This window comes from Schistocerca piceifrons, chromosome 1, assembly GCF_021461385.2.
Source record: "Schistocerca piceifrons isolate TAMUIC-IGC-003096 chromosome 1, iqSchPice1.1, whole genome shotgun sequence".
Lineage (NCBI taxonomy): Eukaryota > Metazoa > Arthropoda > Insecta > Orthoptera > Acrididae > Schistocerca > Schistocerca piceifrons.
The window spans coordinates 1,145,811,092-1,145,830,678 of NC_060138.1; the positions used below are offsets into that span (position 1 = coordinate 1,145,811,092).

General features: G+C 40.7%; 1 protein-coding gene across 1 annotated transcript in view; it reads left to right on the forward strand.

The window, feature by feature from the left end:
* Positions 1–19,587, forward strand: part of LOC124778710 — a 188,921-nt gene that overhangs the window by 140,923 nt on the left and 28,411 nt on the right. The gene's annotated exons all lie outside the window — the stretch shown is intronic.

A 19,587-nucleotide genomic window follows, 5' to 3' on the forward strand; every position in this document is an offset into this window, starting at 1 on the left:
CTCCTTCTGGCCTTCATAAATATAGTTTGAGAGAAAGAAAGACAAAATTTTCCACCTAATTATACTCAGTATTTGAGAAAGAATTCCATTTATTGGTCAACACCTATCACGCTAGTTTTTTCACTATAAACCATTTAAAACTAACTTTCACCACACCTTATCCTTCAGTATGTTTTTTTTAATCATAGCCCACTACATGTAAGCATTTAATTATGACAGAGATTGTTGTATACCTTGGTATAAAGTCAAGAATAATGTCGCATCATAGTTTAGAATAATATGCTGATGCATTATGTATTTTCATTGTCTACCCCAGCGCAACTTTGGTAGATGTTACCAAAACTTGATAGTAACTTAGTGATAAAACAGGTCACTTCAGTGACAGAAAAAGAAAGTAAAATTATTTCACAAAGTGTACACTTATCAACTTATTTATTCATCACAGCTTCTATACTGAAGTAACGTAAGTTATACTTTTGTTGATGATTCTACTAAAATATTTTCAAAACATTCTATGCTCACAGGATTAAAAATTATCTAGTGCTTTCGAAGCACATTTCAATAGATATTGTCGCTTATGCTGTATTAATAACTAACCAGTGTCTCTCCTATCTTTGCTCATATAACATCAGTTGAGGTCATTTGCTTCATGGAAGTGAAATGAGCGTTTGGCGTCATTGGCCGAGAGGCCCCTTGCGGAGCAGGTCCGGCCGCCTTGGTGCAGGTCTTATTCTATTCGAGGCCACATTGGGCGACCTGCGCGCCGGATGGGGATGAAATGATGATGAAGACAACACAAAACCCAGTCCCTGAGCGGAGAAAAATCTCCGACCCATTAGGGTATCGAACCAGGGCCTGTAGGACAGCAATCCATCACGCTGACCACTCAGCTATCGGGGTTGACATTTGCTTCAGTGTTAACAGTTTTTTTCTTGCAATATACATTTGACAGGTCTGTAACTACACGAAAGTTTATGAAATACTGTTTACCAAAAACGGAAAAAGCTTTATTTCACAAGAAATTTCTTGGCTTACAGATTATAATATGATTTTCCTAATCGAAATAGTATGACAGTTTTCAATATCTGCAACTGCTGTTTCTTCCCATATTACCCAGGCTGTCTGTTAAGGACAGAGAACTCAAGTCTGTGGTCTACAGCACAAGAGAAGTTCAATTTGTGCGCGTATGTGTGTGCGTATTTGTGTGCGTGTTTACTTTTTTTGGCCTTTAGTTGCACTCATACAGCCAATCCAAAAATATAGTTTCACAGAAAGTTAGATAACCTTGAGTTACACGGTGAATAATACAAAAAACAAACATCAAGTCTTACAATAATAATGAATTAAATACATGAATCCCTTAAGTTAATAATAAGACTTCAAACAGTAAAAAATTGTCTTTCGATATGTATGTATGAGTATATTACAGTTCATTACGAAATTACATTTATATCAGCCACATATTTACTTAACAATAGGATCGAAAAATAATTGAGTATGTAGACACATTAAAACTTAGTAAAGGCTGTTCACCATTCACTTTTACCCTACAAAGTCCAATTTGTTTAATGCCATAGAAAAGAGTCAGTATTTATTGTTTTTCATGTGTTATTCCATACAATTCCTCTTGAAGACTGCCAAGGAAGTGTGGAAAATAAGGTACTTTTTTGTTTACAAGTCAAAGTTCTGAGAAATGCTTCCAAGTGCAAAAGAAGGCACACTGATTTTCTAAGGCACTCAGTTATGTGACAGTTTCATTTTACTTTGTTATCAATGTGGATGTAACAGAATTTTGAAGTCGAGTTTCTTTCAAGGTTTTTAATATCCATACCTTTTCTAGAAACTGTAAAAAATTGTTATTTATTTAGAATGACATTATATTACTTTCTATAACCTGCAAACTTGCTTTTTACTGTGAATTAAATTAAAGCCTGTTCATCTATTTTCTTGGCTGTAAAACAAACAAAAACAAATATTACAATCATGGAAAAACTACTAAAACCGTACATGCAGATCCCTAACAGAGGCAACTAAGTTTTTAACTGTGAGTTATCTTATCTTATACACATTCCACTCTGACTTTAGCTTTTTACCATTGGTGAGATCTATTACTATGATCTTCTGTCTTCTGTTGTACAGATAAGATCACAAGACAAGCAACATTTGACCTCATCTAGTTCACATAATTGCAGTCTGTACCAAGATCACAAAAAATATCAACAGTGAAATATTTAGAAATGGCATTAGTGACGTAAAGTATGGCATCCTGTGAAGATTATATGAGGGTGATTCAAATGAAAACCTTGAAAGTTACATGAAATTACGAAAATTTGTGTGATGTTATTGAACGGTGGCAGTAGTGTTTCTTGAGGTTCAGAAAGTGACCGACAGGTGCTGCTATAATGTAGGAGAAGGCAGCAGTATTCAAATCAAAACGGCTGCCCCGCTGTGAACATGCACTGCGACTGAGGAGCGCTTTGTGACGAGTTTTTTGTACAGTCCAGAATACCTGCAAAGTACGGTGATTCATGTTTTTCGTTGCGCTAAGTGTACAAGTGGCGTAGGAAGTTTAAAAGCAGTGTCAGTTCTGTGGAGGATGCCCCAAGGCCAGGGTAGGTTCATCACATAGTGACAGACAAGATAATTATGTCAGTGGAGGAGCTTGTAAAGGAGAACAGATACGTAAATCTGAGCAAAATGGCCTCACGATTGAAGATTAGTATTGTTTCAGTGCAGAATATTGTTCACAGTCTACTGCACTTCAGTAAGATGTCTGCAACATGGGTGCCACATCAGTTGACTGATGAACTGAAAGACAATTGTGGAAAAACTACTAAAACCATGTTGATGACTATGAAGGAACTTTACATTGTTTCCATATTAAAGGTGATGCACTTCTGGGAAAAATGGTTACAGGCGATGAGATTTGGGGTTCACTGTCATCAAACAGAAACGAAAAGATCAAGCATCACAGCTTTTCACCAAAGCCAAAAGTATTCTGCACTCAACCTTCTGCTGGAAAAGTCATGTTATTCTCTTCTGGGATGCAAATGGAGTAATTCTAGAGCATTACATGGATAGGTGAGTGATAATAGCCAGCACTCCTTATTCAGACATGCTGAAAAATCAACTTCGAACTGCAATCAGGAGTAAATGATGAGGACCTCTGACTTTGCGAGTACTGCTACAGCATGACAATGCCTGACCCTATACAGCCTGTAAAATAATTGACATTATTCAGGAAATTAAATCTGAATGTCTGGTACATGACCAAAATAATTCTTTTATCACAGTATCTATGCATTTCCAAAGTGGTGGAATACATGTATTGAAACTCAGTGGCACTATGTCAAAAATGACACAAATATTTTTATTCATAGTTAAAATTAAAAATATAATAGTATTTTTATGGTTGACTGCCAATTTTCGCAAGACATCAGAAGAGCAAAACAAATAGAAAAACGATTCAGAATCAGTCTCTTCATTGAAAAGTTCTTGCAGTGTGCAGGGCCACATGTTACAAAAATTGGAGGATGAATCACAACTGAAAGTATCATAAAATCATGTTCAAAAGTTAGAGAGTTTATTTTGACTTCTTTCCTAGAACAAAAGACACTGTTTTGTGATTTTTTTATCTCCAAATTCCAGATTTTTACATTTCTTTCTGAAATGCAGTCAAAGATGGTAAGTGGTACACTCATCTTACATCAGTCTTTATTTCAGAAGTCTTAGACTATTCCCCCACGAATTTTAGTTTAAGTATCATAATTTGTAGACTTTAATGAATTTTCTCCATAATGTTGCTTTAACAGGAAATTGTCCAACTGTTTTTCTTTTTGTTCTCTGTCTATGGAGACAAAGGCTTTCTTGAAAGCATTATATCTTACTATTATAGATGTCTCATGAAAACTAATTTTGCTTTAAGACCAAATTCTCTAATAATGTTTCTTATTATTTCTCTGTCTATGGAGCCAAAGACTTTCTTGAAACCATTCAGTCATACTGTTATAGATTTCTTGGGCAGTGTTCCATGGCAAATGATTGACTTTGATCTAAAAATATGTTTTGTGCAGCATTTTCTATTTCGAAAACTATGCTGGTAATCCCTTAATTTTGTCTACACTTTCATCAACTCTTCCCTGGAAAATTTTTGATGGCATTTGCTATGCCAGTGGTGCAAATGAAACTCATCTGTGATAGCTGGTATTTTGCTTGCCTCACTTTTCATATAGTGAGTCGATTACTGCTCCTATGAAATTCTTTCTGTTTTCTGAATGCTCACATAATATGTGGATCTTTTATAACCCACATAACCTGAGGATCTTTTATAATGTTTAGTTCTGGTTAATTCAGTCACACTGCTGTAATTGAGTCTTTCCCACTTGCACTATTGTATTCAAGTGTTTCATAAATTTCCAAACATTCCTATAGATTTTCTGCATTGCAGGAAATTCTTATTTAAATGTTGGAACTGGACAGCTTAAGAATCTATCAAAAATTCGCTATTTTATATAATTATACTTGTTAGGTTATCTTATTTTGCCATCTTAATCTCTGAGTGAAATACCTCATGCTTGGTACCATCTAATACACTGATTTGCCAAATACTTCATAATTATGAATTCAGGACACTATTCAACATTACACAACTTTCACAGCAATGTAACAAGTCAGTAATTACACATATGTTTCCTATTGCCTTTTAAACAGTTATACTTTTCATCAAATTTCGTGAACAAATTAAGGTGACACTATTCTGTCAACACCAAGGAGGCATGCATGTTTATATACACACACATCGATGTTGCACTTTGCAATAAGCATCTTTCCTACAAACATGGACTGGAATATCAATTAAAATTGTTAAAATCGTCTATCACTCATTCTTACCAATAGTGACTTTATTGGATTTTGTGGCCTGTTGATTTGCTTCTATTTAATTTTACTTCCTTCTTAATATAGATAATTTTTGATATTAATTACATAAATCTATCCTTCTAATGACTTGTCTTAACATATTCTAACTAGTTTGGTAGTATACTAAACATACATCAACTTTTAGATAGATTTTTAATTGTTCTTCTAATAACTTTACTCCAAAAATGTTTTGAGACCATGACTGAACTTCTAATGCAATACATTGTTTCTAACCAAGATCCAATTATTGTGATCCATGTGTGTTAGAAATTAAGTACTGAAATCATATTTATGGTACAGGTTGCTTTTCATATCTGATTTAGTACATCTATTTTGATGGTGATGCAAATTTTATAATTCCTTCTTATGCTTGAAATCTTCAAGATTTATAAATAAGCAAACCCTGTATCACCTGAGCAGATCTCTCAAATTTCTTCTGTCAATATGGAATACTTTTTACAGGAAACATAGAACTCAAATAGGCTTTAATGTTGTACACTATGTGTTGAATTTAACTGTGCTTGCATAGTTAACCATATTGTGGTTTTGACATCATTACAATGTGATTCATTTGCTATGTGGTTTAGTATGTAACTAAGGGTAACTGGAGTTCCAACAACTTCATTTTTGTGTATTAAGTACTTTGACATGTATACAAAATGTGTAATGGATAAATTTTCGTTGAGTAGCATATTCCCATTCCATACAAAATCTGTGTGTATTAAATACTTTGACATGTGTACAAAATGTGTAATGGATAAATTTTCCTTGAGTAGCATATTCCCATTCCATACTTAATCTCTGTGATCCATTTTCTGTATACTAAGGATTCTTACTATCTCAAAACTTACCTCATCCCTTTTAATCTAAAAATAAATACAATAATGCAGCTTTATACCTAACAAAGGAATCTTTGCAAGTGTAATTCGATTTGCTACAGAATGCAAACAGTTAACCTTAGGTATTACACCAGTAAAGAATTAATAAGTGAATATTGTTATGCACTGTTCCTTTTTTACTGTAACACTTTCTTCATTACTAGTATTTGTACATTGATAGATTAATTTTTTGTTAAATTCAGCTTTCTCTTATTTTAGCTTTCACTTAGCATCATCAAACTTTATTAAACGACATTCATCATGTTTGTCACATTTTAAGCCTACAATAGGATATAGAAAATTGGCAACACTCTTCTTCATCTGAGAATATAATAAATAAGCTAAAATTTTCTCCTACACTCAGTTTTAGGAAACTGAGTGAGTCATCGACTACATTAGTATTTTGGAAACATTTCAACCTTTCCATAACATCCAGTGTTATTTCTCTTATAATTAGTATAGTATTTTCATAATGGTATTTATTATTCAAAATTATACTTTTACTACAGCTATTGACTTAAATTTCTATCACACAATGTTAAACAACAAACACTTTGCATCTTTTGTAGTATCTCCCCTTGACTAGATAAAGCTCTGTACCAAACTCAAATTGTTAGATCAGTCTTCTTTCTGACATACGTATTCCTCAAATTGTGGAAGTTAATCTCAGCTTGACTGTTTGTGTGAAACATCAAAGTCATACTTAAGTCTGAAGACACCTGATTCAAAGCGAAGAGCAATTCCCACTAGACACTGGTAAGATTTCATAATACTGATTTCATCTTAAACACCTGCCTCTGATAAAGTACCTGGAAATCCCCTATACATGGGCAGACTGCTCATATAAAATAAAACTCATCAACTATATAATAATAATAATAACAATAAGTAGAATAAGAAGAACAGAGAAGCTAAGCAATAAAATGGCCTGTGTATCCAAAATTCCAAATAATAATCTTCAGGTATATAAGCTCATATAACACTTCCTACCAAATAACTTCCCAAAAAATCCTGTCTTCTTCTCTGGTAATCGAAACAGCAAAATACAAGAAAAATAGTTAACAAATTCTGCATGCTGAATATTATCAGATAAAGCAGACCTACAGAACAATTTCACAGTTATCAAATCTTCAAATGAGACATATTGCATAGAATTAAAATTCATTTAACATCATCGATTTGGCGACTCCTCTGATGAAATTCATAGCTTGCAGGTTTTGAAGCTGTCCTACCGTCAAATAAAGTAGCTATCCAAGCATTTCATTCACTGTGGTAGTAAGAAACAAATTTCATTTCCTACTGCAGATTTAAGCCTTCAAAATGTTTAACAATATATACCATATTCCAACTTCTGCGATATTTTGTTTGTGCTAATACAATTATTATCTAATTTACCAGTATAGAGCCCTACATGAAAAATCATATGAGGTAGGTACTCTTTCATGTGCTAGCATATTAGGGGGTATGACATCTATTTTCAGTAACATATCATTCTCTGATTTGCTGTGATTAATTGTACAACAGTAATTCACACATGATAACTGAACTGCAGCAGCAGTTTCTCTTCCAGTGATTGTAAAATCTTGCACATAAAACTTTCACAGTATGATAATCATATTTTCTGTTAATTTTTATCTTCAGTTAAAGTGTGCAATCTATGCATGCTTGTAGACTTTTTATATTACCGATTGTTTATAAAGAGACTCTTTCACAGTGTAATTTTCTGGATTTGTTAACAGGCCTGTCTACAGAACAATGCTATTACAACTTCTACATTTTCCTCATTTTAAAAACATGCAAATTTTCTTATTTCAAACACGTATTTTTATTAGAAGATGTGTTTGAAATACCACAAATAATTTTTTTCACACAATATAATTGAAAAAAAAACACTTATCTAAAGAACATTTTCTGCACTGATCACTTGTTGAAACGTAATTATTTCTTTACAGAAATCACCTTTATCATTTTTTGCACTGTAAATCTGTAAAAATGTTCATGTAATGTCCACAACTCTTTGTTTATATAGTTTTATATGAATTCAGTAAGAATAAATAAAACACATTACATCATTATCAGCATAGTATTCATCTACAGTTATACTCAGCATGCCATTTTACACTGTGTGGAAGAGTGAGCTTCTGGTATCGCTGGTATTTCACCCTTTTCTGTCCCATTTACGAATGGTGCATAGGAAGAGTGATTTTAAGTAATGCTCTGTATAAACTATAACTTCTCTGATTTTCTAGTTGTAATGTCATGCATGCAGTATCAGTATAACTAGTAACTCAGTTTCATTTGATACTAACGTTTTAATGCTAGAACAAAGGGCACATTTCTCAGGGTGTGTTACTATTCCATCGTGCAATACATGTTCTGGTCGCAAATCCCATGACTGGTCACTTTTAAACTGAAATTTCGTAGGTTTTAGTTTTTCTGCTTTTATTTGAAACGATTTTATTGGTAAATGTAAAATGTTTGTTAGCTATATGGTATACTTAAAAAGTCACATAACAAAAAAACAGATTTTTATTTTAAAAGCAGTATTAATCCAATAGCATTGTCCATGATCGTTTAGATCATATGGCCTCATCAATTAGTAATTAATTAAATCCAAGCAATTTATTGTGACTTCTACATCTACATTTACATGACTACTCTGCAATTCACATTTAAGTGCTTGGCAGAGGGTTCATCGAACCCAATCATAATATCTCTCTACCATTCCACTCCCGAACAGCGCGCGGGAAAAACGAACACCTAAACCTTTCTGTTCGAGCTCTGATTTCTCTTATTTTATTTTGATGATCATTCCTACCTATGTAGGTTGGGCTCAACAAAATATTTTCGCATTCGGAAGAGAAAGTTGGTGACTGAAATTTCGTAAATAGATCTCGCCGCGACGAAAAAGTCTTTTCTTTAATGACTTCCATCCCAACTCGCGTATCATATCTGCCACACTCTCTCCCTATTACGTGATAATACAAAACGAGCTGCCTTTTTTTGCACTCTTTCGATGTCCTCCGTCAATCCCACCTGGTAAGGATCCCACACCGCGCAGAAATATTCTAACAGAGGACGAACGAGTGTAGTGTAAGTTATCTCTTTAGTGGACTTGTTGCATCTTCTAAGTGTCCTGCCATTGAAACGCAACCTTTCGTTCGCCTTCCCCACAATATTATCTATGTGGTCTTTCCAACTGAAGTTGTTCGTAATTTTAACACCCAGGTACTTAGTTGAATTGACAGCCTTGAGAATTGTACTATTTATCGTGTAATCGAATTCCAACGGATTTCTTTTGGAACTCATGTGGATCACCTCACATTTTTCGTTATTTAGCGTCAACTGCCACCTGCCACGCCATACAGCAATCTTTTCTAAATCGCTTTGCAACTGATACTGCTCTTCCGATGACCTTACTAGACGGTAAATTACAGCATCATCTGCGAACAACCTAAGAGAACTGCTCAGATCGTCACCCAGGTCATTTATATAGATCAGGAACAGCGGAGGTCCCAGGACGCTTCCCTGGGGAACACCTGATATCACTTCAGTTTTACTCGATGATTTGCCGTCTATTACTACAACAGAGGGAATAAAAAGGTTTGACAGATGCAAGATGTAAATTTTTATTCAGCACCAGTTACTGGTTTTGCACCACAACTAAATTTTATTACTGTAATTTGTTTCGAAATACCTGAATTTTAAATACACCATTTTTATTTTATTTACAAGTAATTAGCCAGGCCAGTTACTGCTCGCACTGAGGTTGAGCCCTCACCTGTGGTCGTGTGGGCGGCCACCTTGCGGCGTGGTAGGAGAGAATAACTTCTCAGGGGGCCCCACATAAGGCCTGCCTGGTTAGTGTGACAGACATGTTTTAGGTGCTGTCTGTGGCTGACACTGCCCCTTAGCCAAATGCACTTGCTTGTCCTGTTTCAGAGGAAACCCCTCAGCCTGCAAGATCCAGGCAACCACAGAGGGTGGGATTATTGGTGGGTGGGAGCTTAAACGTTAGGGGCATTGTGGGACTCCTTAGGAACATGACTGTCAGGGACGGGAACAAAGCCAATTTGCGCTATGTGTGCATACTAGGTGCAGTCGTTCCAGGATTGGAATGGGTCCTTTCAGATGCCATGAAGAGCACAGGGTGCAGCCAACTGCAAGTGGTGGCTCACGTCGGTATCAGTAATGTGTGTCGCTTTGGATTGGAAGAGGTTCTCTCTGATTTCGAGTGGCTAACAGAAATGGTAAAGGCTGCCAGTCTTGCTTGTGAGATGAAAGCAGAGCTCGCCATTTGCAGCATAGTCAACAGGACCCATTGTGGACCTCTGGTACAGAGCCGAGTGGAGGGTCTGAATCAGAGGCTCAGACGGTTCTGCGACCGTGTAGGCTGCAAAATTCTCGACTTGCGCCATAGGGTGGTTGAGTTTCAGGTTTCGCTGAGTAGGCCAGGAGTCCAGTACACGCACGTGGCGGATACACGGGTAGCAGGAGCTGTGGGTTGGGCGGTGTTTTTTGGGTTAGAGTGTCTCAGGGAAACAGAAAAATGGCATCAGTCTCAAAGGGAGCAGGTCGAACACAGGAGGAAAGTAGATAAAGGAACCATCTGTATAACAGTTGTAAATTGTCGTAATTATGTTGGAGAAGCTCAAAAATGGTTCAAATGGCTCTGAGAACTATGCGACTTAACTTCTGAGGTCATCAGTCGCCTAGAACTTAGAACTAATTAAACCTAACTAACCTAAGGACATCACACACATCCATGCCCGAGGCAGGATTCGAACCTGCGACCGTAGCGGTCGCTCGGCACCAGAATGTAGTGCCTAGAACCGCACGGCCACTCCGGCCGGCTGTTGGAGAAGTGCCAGAGCTCCAAGTGCTAACAGAAAGGCACTGAAAGTTGGCTAAAGCCGGATATATGCTCAGCCGAAATTTTTGCGAAGAAAGTAACGGTGTTGCGAGAGGATAGGCTGAACACAGTTGCGATGGCGTGCTTCTTGCTCTTAGAAGTAGTTTAATTTGTAGCGAAACTGAAGTAGATAATTCATGTGAGTTATTATGGGCAGTGGTCATTCTTGACAATCGGACTAAAATAATAATTGGATCCTTTTACTAACCTTTCAACTCAGATGATACAATTGCTGAAAGATTAAAAGAAAACGTGACCCTAATTTCAAACAAGTACGCGACTCATACTGTTATAGTCTGTGGTTACTTCGCCGAGCGGTTCTAGGGGCTACAGTCTGGAACCGCGCCACCGCTACGGTCGCAGGTTCGAATCCTGCCTCGGGTATGGATGTGTGTGATGTCCTTAGGTTAGTTAGGTTTGAGTAGTTCTAAGTTCTAGGGGACTGATGACCTCAGAAGTTAAGTCCCGTAGTGCTCAGAGCCATTTGATTTTTTTGTTGGCAGGTGTTCTTGATTCGAGTTGTGGAATATTTACTTCGTCTTCTGTGTTTAGTAACTCTACTTTAGCAGAACTGTCGTCGATAGTATTTCCGTTGCTATCGCATAGAGGAGGCTTTGACTGTGTCTTTCCGCTAGCATACTTTACATACGACCAGAATCTCTTTGGATTTTCTGCCAGGTTTCGAGACAAAGTCTCGTTGTGGAAACTATTATAAGTATCTTCCATTGAAATCCGCGCTGAATTTCGGGCTTCTATAAAAGATCGCCAGTGTGGGAGATTTTGCATTAGTTTGAATTTAGCATTCTGTTTTCGTTGTTTCTGCGACAGTGTTCTGATCTGGTCTGTGTAGCAAGGGGGATCAGCTCCGTCGTTTGTTAATTTATTTGGTATGAATCTCTTAATTGCTGTCGATACTATTTCTTTGAATTCAAACGACATCTAGTCTCCACTTACCGGAACATTGTTAATTTGGAAGAAGTGGAGATTGTCTCTCAGGAAGGCGTCCCTGTGAAGCGTAAATAGCTCTTTACTCACACGAAGTGTTGAGTGCTATTAACAAGGGATTTCAAATTGATTCCGTATTTCTAGATTTCCAGAAGGCTTTTGACACTGTACCCCGCAAGTGACATGTAGCCAAAGTGCGTGTTTATGAAATATCGTCTAAATTATGTGACTGGATTCGTGATTTCCAGTCAGAGAGGTCATTTTGTTGTTGTGGTCTTCAGTCCTGAGACTACTCTATCCTGTGCAAGCTACTTCACATCCCAGTACCTACTGCAGCCTACATCCTTTTGAATCTGCTTAGTGTTTTCATCTCTTGGTCTCCCTCTACGATTTTTACCCTCCACGCTGCCCTCCAATGCTAAATTGGCTCCCTCGATGTCTCAGAACATGTCCTACCAACCGATCCCTTCTTCTAGTCAAGTTGTACCACAAGCTCCTCTTCTCCCCAATTCTATTCAATACCTCCTCATTAGTTATGTGATCTACCCATCTAATCTTCAGCATTGTTCTGTAGCACCACATTTCGAAAGCTTCTATTCTCTTCTTGTCTAAGCTGCACTCCTGGAAATTGAAATAAGAACACCGTGAATTCATTGTCCCAGGAAGGGGAAACTTTATTGACACATTCCTGGGGTCAGATACATCACATGATCACACTGACAGAACCACAGGCACATAGACACAGGCAACAGAGCATGCACAATGTCGGCACTAGTACAGTGTATATCCATCTTTCGCAGCAATGCAGGATGCTATACTCCCATGGAGACGATCGTAGAGATGCTGGATGTAGTCCTGTGGAACGGCTTTCCATGCCATTTCCACCTGGCGCCTCAGTTGGACCAGCGTTCGTGCTGGACGTGCAGACCGCGTGAGACGACGCTTCATCCAGTCCCAAACATGCTCAATGGGGGACAATCCGGAGATCTTGCTGGCCAGGGTAGTTGACTTACACCTTCTAGAGCACGTTGGGTGGCACGGGATACATGCGGACGTGCATTGTCCTGTTGGAACAGCAAGTTCCCTTGCCGGTCTAGGAATGGTAGAACGATGGGTTCGATGACGGTTTGGATGTACCGTGCACTATTCAGTGTCCCCTCGACGATCACCAGTGGTGTACGGCCAGTGTAGGAGATCGCTCCCCACACCATGATGCCGGGTGTTGGCCCTGTGTGCCTCGGTCGTATGCAGTCCTGATTGTGACGCTCACCTGCACGGCGCCAAACACGCATACGACCATCATTGGCACCAAGGCAGAAGCGACTCTCATCGCTGAAGACGACACGTCTCCATTCGTCCCTCCATTCACGCCTGTCGCGACACCACTGGAGGCGGGCTGCACGATGTTGGGGCGTGAGCGGAAGACGGCCTAACGGTGTGCGGGACCGTAGCCCAGCTTCATGGAGACGGTTGCGAATGGTCCTCGCCGATACCCCAGGAGCAACAGTGTCCCTAATTTGCTGGGAAGTGGCGGTGCGGTCCCCTACGGCACTACGTAGGATCCTACGGTCTTGGCGTGCATCCGTGCGTCGCTGCGGTCCGGTCAAAGGTCGACGGGCACGTGCACCTTCCGCCGACCACTGGCGACAACATCGATGTGCTGTGGAGACCTCACGCCCCACGTGTTGAGCAATTCGGCGGTACGTCCACCCGGCCTCCCGCATGCCCACTATACGCCCTCGCTCAAAGTCCGTCAACTGCACATACGGTTCACGTCCACGCTGTGGCGGCATGCTACCAGTGTTAAAGACTGCGATGGAGCTCCGTATGCCACGGCAAACTGGCTGACACTGACGGCGGCGGTGCACAAATGCTGCGCAGCTAGCGCCATTCGACGGCCAACACCGCGGTTCCTGGTGTGTCCGCTGTACCGTGCGTGTGATCATTGCTTGTACAGCCCTCTCGCAGTGCCCGGGGCAAGTATGGTGGGTCTGACACACCGGTGTCAATGTGTTCTTTTTTCCATTTCCAGGAGTGTATTTATCGCCCACGTTTCACCTCCATACGTGGCTACATTCCATACAAATACTTTCAGAAACGACTTCCTGACATTTAAATCTACACTCGCTGTTAACAAATTTTTCTTCTTCAGAAACGCTTTCCTTGCCATTGCCAGTCTACATTTTATATCCTCTCTACTTCGACCATCATCAGTTATTTTGCTCCAGAAATAGCAAAACTTCTTTACTACTTTAAGTGTTTCATTTCGTAATCTAATTCCCTCAGCATCACCCGACTTAATTCGACTACATTCCATTATCCTTGTTTTGCTTTTGTTGATGTTCATCTTATAACCTCCTTTCAAGACACTGTCCATTCCGTTCAACTGCTCTTCCAATTCCTTTGCTGTCTCTGACAGAATTACAATGTCACCGGCGAACCTCAAACTTTTTATTTCTTCTCCATGGATTTTAATACCTACTCCAAACGTTTCGTCTGTTTCCTTTATTGCTTGCTCAATATACAGATTTAATAACATCGGGGATAGGTTACAACCCTGTCTCACTCCCTTCCCAACCACTGCTCCCTTTCATACCCCTCGACTCTTATAACTGCCATCTGGTTTCTGTACAAATTGTAAATAGCCTTTCGCTCTCTGTATTTTACCGCTTCCACCTTCAGAATTTGAAAGACAGTAATCCAATCAACATTGTCAAAAGCTTTCTCTAAGTCTACAAATGCTAGAAACGTAGGTTTGCCTTTCCTTAATCTTTCTTCTAAGATAAGTCGTAGGGTCAGTATTGCCTCACCTGTTCCAAGATTTCTACGGAATCCAAACTGATCTGCCCCGAGGTCAGCTTCTATCGGTTTTTCCATTCGTCTGTAAAGAATTCGTATCAGTATTTCGCAGCTGTGACTTATTAAACTGATAGTCCGGTAATTTTCACGTCTGTCAACACCTGCTTCCTTTGGGATTGGAATTATTATATTCTAATTGAAGTCTGAGGGTATTTCACCTGTCTCATACATCTTGCTCACCAGATGGTAGAGTTTTGTCAGGACTGCCTCTCCCAAGGCTGTCAGTAGATATAATGGAATGTTGTTTATTCCAGGGGCCTTCTTTCGACTCAGGTCTTTCAGTGCTCTGTCAAACTCTTCACGCAATATCGTATCTCCCATTTCATCTTCGTCTACATCCTCTTCCATTTCCATAATATTGTCCTCAAGTACATCGCCCTTGTATAGACCCTCTGTATACTCCTTCCACCTTTCTGCTTTCCCTTCTATGCTTAGAACTGGGTGTCCATCTGAGCTCTTGATATTCTTGCAAGTGGCTCTCTTTTCTCCAAAGGTGTCTCTAAGTTTCCTGTAGGCAGTATCTATCTTACCCCTAGTGAGACAAACCTCTACATCCTTGCATTTGTCCTCTAGCCATCCCTACTTAGCCATTTTGCACTTTCTGTCGATATCATTTTTGAGACGTTTGTATTCCTTTTTGCCTGCTTCATTTACTGCACTTTTATATTTTCTCCTTTCATCAATTAATTCAATATTTCTTCTGTTACTCAAGGGTTTCTACTAGCCCCCGTCTTTTTACATACACTCCTGGAAATTGAAATAAGAACACCGTGAATTCATTGTCCCAGGAAGGGGAAACTTTATTGACACATTCCTGGGGTCAGATACATCACATGATCACACTGACAGAACCACAGGCACATAGACACAGGCAACAGAGCATGCACAATGTCGGCACTAGTACAGTGTATATCCACCTTTCGCAGCAATGCAGGATGCTATTCGCCCATGGAGACGATCGTAGAGATGCTGGATGTAGTCCTGTGGAACGGCTTGCCATGCCATTTCCACCTGGCGCCTCAGTTGGACCAGCGTTCGTGCTGGACGTGCAGACCGCGTGAGACGACGCTTCATCTAGTCCCAAACATGCTCAATGGGGGACAGATCCGGAGATTTTGCTGGCCAGGGTAGTTGACTTAAACCTTCTAGAGCGCGTTGGGTGGCACGGGATACATGCGGACGTGCATTGTCCTGTTGGAACAGCAAGTTCCCTTGCCGGTCTAGGAATGGTAGAACGATGGGTTCGATGACGGTTTGGATGTACCGTGCACTATTCAGTGTCCCCTCGACGATCACCAGTGGTGTACGGCCAGTGTAGGAGATCGCTCCCCACACCATGATGCCGGGTGTTGGCCCTGTGTGCCTCGGTCGTATGCAGTCCTGATTGTGGCGCTCACCTGCACGGCGCCAAACACGCATACGACCATCATTGGCACCAAGGCAGAAGCGACTCTCATCGCTGAAGACGACACGTCTCCATTCGTCCCTCCATTCACGCCTGTCGCGACACCACTGGAGGCGGGCTGTACGATGTTGGGGTGTGAGCGGAAGACGGCCTAACGGTGTGCGGGACCGTAGCCCAGCTTCATGGAGACGGTTGCGAATGGTCCTCGCCGATACCCCAAAAGCAACAGTGTCCCTAATTTGCTGGGAAGTGGCGGTGCGGTCCCCTACGGCACTGCGTAGGATCCTACGGTCTTGGCGTGCATCCGTGCGTCGCTGCGGTCCGGTCCCAGGTCGACAGGCACGTGCACCTTCCGCCGACCACTGGCGACAACATCGATGTGCTGTGGAGACCTCACGCCCCACGTGTTGAGCAATTCGGCGGTACGTCCACCCGGCCTCCCGCATGCCCACTATACGCCCTCGCTCAAAGTCCGTCAACTGCACATACGGTTCACGTCCACGCTGTGGCGGCATGCTACCAGTGTTAAAGACTGCGATGGAGCTCCGTATGCCACGGCAAACTGGCTGACACTGACGGCGGCGGTGCACAAATGCTGCGCAGCTAGCGCCATTCGACGGCCAACACCACGGTTCCTGGTGTGTCCGCTGTACCGTGCGTGTGATCATTGCTTGTACAGCCCTCTCGCAGTGTCCGGAGCAAGTATGGCACACCGGTGTCAATGTGTTCTTTTTTCCATTTCCAGGAGTGTATTTGGTCCTCTGCTGCCTTAACTATTTCATCACACAAAGCTACCCATTCTTCTTCTACTGTATTTCTTTCCCCCATTCCTGTCAACTGTTCCCTTATGCTCTCCCTGAAACTCTGTACAACCTCTGGTTCTTTCAGTTTATCCAGGCGGCTTCCTCTTTCGTTTCTTAGCCCCAATCCATATTCACCCACTATGTTTCCTTCTCTCCCTTTTCCTCCTCTTGAATTCCAGTCACCCATGACTATTAAATTTTCATCTCCCTTCACTACCTGAATAATTTCTTTTATCTCGTCGTACATTTCATCAATTTCTTCGTCATCTGCGGAGCTAGTTGGCATATATACTTGTACTACTGTAGTAGTGTCTATCTTGGACACAATAATGCGCTCACTATGCTGTTTGTAGTAGCTTACCCGCACTCCTATTTTTTTATTCATTATTAAACTTACTCCTTCATTACCCCTATTTGATTTTGTATTTATAACCCTGTATTCACCTGACCAAAAGTCTTGTTCCTCCTGCCACCGAACTTCACTAATTCCCACTATATCTAACTTCAACCTATAAATTTCCCTTTTTAAATTTTCTAACCTACCAGCCCGATTAAGGGATCTAACATTCCACGCTCCGATCCGTAGAACGCCAGTTTCTTTCTCCTGATAACGACGTCCTCTTGAGTAGTCCCCGCCCGGAGATCCGAATGGGGGACTATTTTACCTCCGCAATATTTTACCCAAGAAGGCGCCATCATCATTTAATCATACAGTAAAGCTGCATGCTCTCGGGAAAAATTATGGCTGCAGTTTCCCCTTTGCTTTCAGCCGTTCGCAGTACCAGAACAGCAAGGCCATTTTGGTTAGTGTTACAAGGCCGGATCAGTCAATCATCCAGACTGTTGCCTCTGCAACTACTGAAAAGGCTGCTGCCCCTCTTCTGGAACCACACGTTTGTCTGGCCTCTCAACAGATACCCCCCCGTTGTGGTTGGACCAACGGTACGGCTATCTGTATCGTTAAGGCACGTAAGCCTCCCCACCAACGGCAAGGTCTATGGTTCATGTGAGAGGTCATAGTTAGTAGTAATTGACGGAAAGTCATCAAATAAAATAGAAGTGGTTTCTGGCATTCACCAAGGTAGTGTTACAGGCCGTCTGCTATTCCTTATTTATATAAACGAGTTACGAGACAATCTGAGCAGCCGTTTTAGGTTGCTTCCAGATGACGCTGTCGTTTATCGTCTAGTAAAGACATCAGAAAATCAAAACAAATAGCAAAACGAATTAGATAAGATATCTAAATCGTGGGAAGATTGGCAGTAGACCCTAAATAATGAAAAGTGTGAGATCATCAACATGAGTGCTAAAAGGAATCCGTTCAACTTCCGTTAACGCAATAAATCAGTCAACTCTAATGGCTGTAAATTCAACTAGATGCTTAGGAATTACAATTACGAACAACTTAAATTGGAAATAACACACATAAAATGTTGCGGGGATGGCAAACAAAAAACTGCGTTTTACTGCCACAACACTTAGAAAATGTAACAGACTTCCTACACTACGCTCGTCCGTCCTCTTTTAGATTACTGCTGCGCAGTGTGGGATCCTTACCAGATAGGACTGACGGAGTACATCGAGAAAGTTCTAAGAAGGGCAGCACGTTTTGAATTATCGCGAAAAAGGGGAGAAAGTGTAACCGAAATGATACAGGATTTGGGCTGGACACCATTAAAAGAAAGGCGTTTTTCCTTGCGACGGAACCTTCTCACAAAACGGATTAACGGAATGCATCGAGAAAGTTCAAAGAAGGGCAGGTTTCTATTATCGTGAAATGGGGAGAGAGTGTCACGGACATGATACCGGATTTTGGGTGAACATCTTTAAAAGTAAGGCGTTTTTTCGTTGCGGCGGAGTATTCTTACGAAGTTTCAGTCTCCAACTTTCTCCTCCAAATGCGAAAATATATTGATGACGCCGACGTACATAGGAATAGCGATCATCATATTCGCTGTGACAGGTGAAACGGCCACCAGAGTGCATTGGGCTTGCTCGTGTTCGGTATTGTTACCAGACCAGATAGAGTATATAAAGGGCGTGAACAGCGTCATTTATTGAGCATCACTGTGTAGGACATGAAGATGTCTCTTACTATCGTAAGACAGTGTTATCAGGGCCTGACAGAGTTTTGAAGTGCTCTCATTGTGGACTCCATTTAACCAGCTGGCCGAATCATGCAGTATCCTAATTTGTGGGGCATTCGAATCTCTTTACGGTCGACCACGTCCAACCACAAAAAGAAAGATCGCTGCATTGTGCATCAAGCACATCGCAAATGCTCCAACTCTGTGCTTGCCAAGCGAGAAAAAGTAATTGGCCTCCTGCAACATCTTTGGGTAACCGAAGAAAGAGTGTAAAAAAACTAATAGCAAGACGTGAAAACCAGTTATGAAGGGTATCTGGAAGCTATACACATCGTAACATCAAGTCGCACAAAAATTCTTTGGCGGTGAAAGGAATAGTTAAATGAAAGTATTTATGTGCGTTGAATTTCACTCTATTACGGTAAGCTTGCATGCACCAGTCACTACCATACCTTACTCTGAGCTGTACAAAGTCTGGAAAATCCACATGCACACCTCATCCATAACCGTAGTCAGTTCATGGTGATTAGTAGTTATCCTTCACAGATAGATTACAAATGGATTCTTTATTTTAGAATTGCTCGCTCAAATGTTGCTAATATAAGTCTCACGGAACACGCCAAGCGGTATTTAGTTATTTTAAACGTCACCAGAAGCTCTGAATTTCACCCTGTACATGAACATGAACTCTTCCACAATTTACGACACTTCTCAAACATTTTGGTACAATATTAATAATTTCCAATGCAGCACATTTCAATAGATGTGATCACTAAGAGAT